Source organism: Gopherus flavomarginatus (genome assembly GCF_025201925.1).
Source record: "Gopherus flavomarginatus isolate rGopFla2 chromosome 13 unlocalized genomic scaffold, rGopFla2.mat.asm SUPER_13_unloc_1, whole genome shotgun sequence".
Classification (NCBI taxonomy): Eukaryota; Metazoa; Chordata; order Testudines; family Testudinidae; genus Gopherus; species Gopherus flavomarginatus.
Genome location: NW_026114609.1, coordinates 480,096 through 483,424, shown reverse-complemented (window position 1 = coordinate 483,424; position 3,329 = coordinate 480,096). Strand labels below are relative to the sequence as shown.

Here is a 3,329-nt window from a genome sequence, read left to right as displayed (position 1 = left end):
TGTTTGCCTTAAGAGGTGGGTGAGGGAAACCTGCAGGTCCTTAGATCCCTCCAGCACCTGATAGAACCATTTGTGGGGAAAGTCTGGGGAAGCCAAGGAGAGGGAAAAAGGCCTTGCAGCTGTTGTGCAATCACCATGGTCTCAGCAGAAGGGTCCAGGGGGCTCAGCACTCAGAACTCACAAGATGGCAAAGCTCAGAGCCCTGTTCCACGGAGTCAGAATGTGATCTGCTCACAGCGAGGGGGAGCAACACCCCTTCCTTGGTCTCTGTGCCAGAGCACCTATCAGCTCAGTGTCCTTCCTGCAAGAGTCAGCTGCTGAGAGGGTTGCGATGGGGTAAATGAAGGCAGAGGAGGATTGTTCTTCCTGGGCTTTTTTTGTGTGGCTCTGTGATCCTGCTGGAGGAAGCATCATTAGAGTTTGTTTCAGTGGCTTGTGTTGGGCTGACGTTGTGACCCTGAGTACAGAGGTTCCTGCATTCTCTGGCTACGTCTGGACTACCCGCCGTATTGGCGGGTTAAAATCAATTGCTCGGGGATCGATATATCGCGTCTCATCTAGACACGATATATCGATCCCCAAGCGCGCTTATATCAATTCCAGAACTCCACCAACCCCAACGGAGTTGCGGAATCAACAGAGGGAGCTATGGACATCGATCCCGCGCGGTGAGGACGGGTGAGTAATCCGATCTTAGATATTCGACTTCAGCTACGTTATTCACGTAGCTGAAGTTGCGTATTTAAGATAGTTTTCCCCTCCGTAGTGTAGACCAGTCCTCTGTTCTTAACCCCTCAGGGAGTGGAGAATGGAGCAGTGTCAGAAAGTGGATAGAAAGTAGCCTAAGAAAGTGTAGCATAAGAGAGAAGAAAAGTAGCCTCACCAGCTCCCTGGTGGTCTAGTGATTAGGATTTGATACTTTCACTATTATGACCTGGGTTCAATTCCAAGTCAAGGAAAAATGGTTTTAAACCAAAAAAGCTTCAGTTATTCTTCACTTGCAATGTAAACAAATCTGTGGTATTTTCCTGATTCCCCCATCTTCCCAGTGTCTCCATGGCAGGGCTGGCTCCAGGCACTAGCGCAGCAAGCAGGTACCTGGGACGGCCAATGGAATGGGGAGGCTTCTGCGGCAGTTGGGCCCTCTCAGACCTCTTGGAGGGAAAGACTTGCAGAGGTAGAGCTGCTGTTGATTGCAGCTTTTTTATATTTTTTTTTCAGCTTGGGGTGGCAAAAACACTGCAACTGGCCCTGCTCCATGGAAGACAATTTGTTAAATCCCAGATGAGTGGAGTTAAATCAGTTCTCAGCCTGAGTCCTTAGGTCTTAATCCTGAGGATATTGTCCCATCATGGGGCCATTTCCCTCCTCTCTTTCATACAAACGCACAATTTTCCTTGCACAGCCACAGGAACAGCAAGATCTTTCTCCATCCCTTGTGCAAAGCAGGGGGCCAAATTCCATCTAAACAATGGAGAAGCAGGGGGCCCTGGGCACATCCAGCCCTGGCTTTGAGATGTTCCCTCCTCTCTTTCTTTATGCCCCTGCTGCTATTTCATGGATTGTCTGGGATGGGGGAAAAGCTGAGTTCACTCCAGGTAGAGGGTAAAAAGAACCTGAAAGTCTCAGGTCCCAACCCCTGCTACCAGGATCACTGAGGTGCTGGGGATTTGAGTAGGAAAGGGACTGTCTGAATTGTCAAGGTGAGGAATGAATAACAATCTACAACTAGATCCACCTCATTAACCCCTGACACAGGCTAATCCTGCTGCAGATAGAAGGGAAACTGGAGTGATTCTTTGCTGTTCAGTGACCCAATTGCACCGCAGTGAATGTCCTGGGGAAAGCTGGACTTCACAGGCAGGTGGAAACATCTAGAACTCCCCACCCTACTTCTGCCGCCAGGGTGAGGTGTTGAGCTCTCACAGCATCCCCCACAACGAACTTGCAGCAGGGAATTGCAGCATACCCTCCACCCAATGCAGGGAAGAGGGCTGAGTGTACCTTTGCACCCTGAGTCCAGGGCACAAACTCTCTCTGCCCCACATATAGAATCTGGCCCTGCTGAAAAGTGACCCCTATGAACAAGTAACCTCCAGGAGAGCAGGCCTGGCCCTCAGAGAGGGGAATGGGCTTCTTATGAAACTTACAGGTCACTGGATGCAGCGAGAACAGGAGGGCTCTGAGTGTAACCTATAGCAAATACAACCAGTCTGGGGAGGTAGCTCAGTGGTAGAACACATGCTTTGCATGTATGAGGTCCTGGGTTCAATCCCCAGCATTTCCAAGTTTGTTTTTTCACCCTGCTCTTTGCTCGTGCCCAGAGGGGATGTGGCCCACCAGTCGTCCTGCTCAGTGAGGGGCAAGTGCCAATTACATGGAAGGTCTGGGGGGGGTTCTGCTCCTAAGTCACCTTGATACATTTAAGATTCCCTCTCGCTGTGCTGCTTGGGACAAGGGTAGATGAGAAGGGCGAATCCTCCAGCACTGGAGGGAAAGGTCCCATCTGCTCAGACTGAGAGTCAGTGCGCAGAGAGGAGAAAGGTCAGTGACATACTCCCAACAGGGGACACTGTCATTTTGAGTATCACAGGGGTAGCTGCGTTAACCAAGATTTGTAAAAATTGAGAGTCCTGTGGCACCTTATAGACTAACAGACGTACAGGAGCATAAGCTTCGAGGGGTGAATCCCCACTTCATCAGATGAGTGGAGTGGGAATTCTGTGCCTGGCTAGCCAACTACAAAATCAATTTCTCCTTCCTAGGCTTTCACACCTCAGCTGCTAGAAGAGGGCCTCATCCTTCCTGATTGAACTAACCTCCTTATCTCTAGACTGATTCTAACCTGCATATTTATACCTCTCCCTGTAAATTTCCGCCACATGCATCCGACGAAGTGAGTATTCACCCACGAAGCTTATGTTCCAATACGTCTGTTAGTCTATAAGGTGCCACAGGACTTTATGTCTTTTTGAGGTGAGTGCAGCTTGCTTGGGAGGTGCTGATGATGGATAGGAAAAAGGCTGGAGTCAATGACAGATGAGACCACAGAAGGGGAAGGGGAATGGCAGCCCCACAGAAGGTCCTGGGTGCTCAGATGCCCCAGTTATTGCACCCTGGCCTGTCCTAGAGAGAGAAACGACACCGAGGGACCCAGCCCCCCTAACAGTGATCCCATGGACAAGAACCTGGTTGGGAGTGGGGTGAAGGTTCCCTGTGGGCAAAGTGGAGCTGAAATCCCTCAGTGTCCTGGAATTTAAGCAATGGAAGCTTCAAACCCTGCACGGGTGTGGGCTGAGGTGCATCAGCAGAAGGTTGGGCTGGACAGG

General features: G+C 50.5%; 1 non-coding gene across 1 annotated transcript; it reads left to right on the top strand.

Moving 5' to 3' along the window:
* Positions 1-2,215: 2,215 nt before the first annotated feature.
* On the top strand, positions 2,216-2,287 carry TRNAA-UGC (transfer RNA alanine (anticodon UGC)). Its single transcript has one exon. It is a non-coding gene; the product is annotated as a tRNA-Ala (tRNA).
* Positions 2,288-3,329: the final 1,042 nt, after the last annotated feature.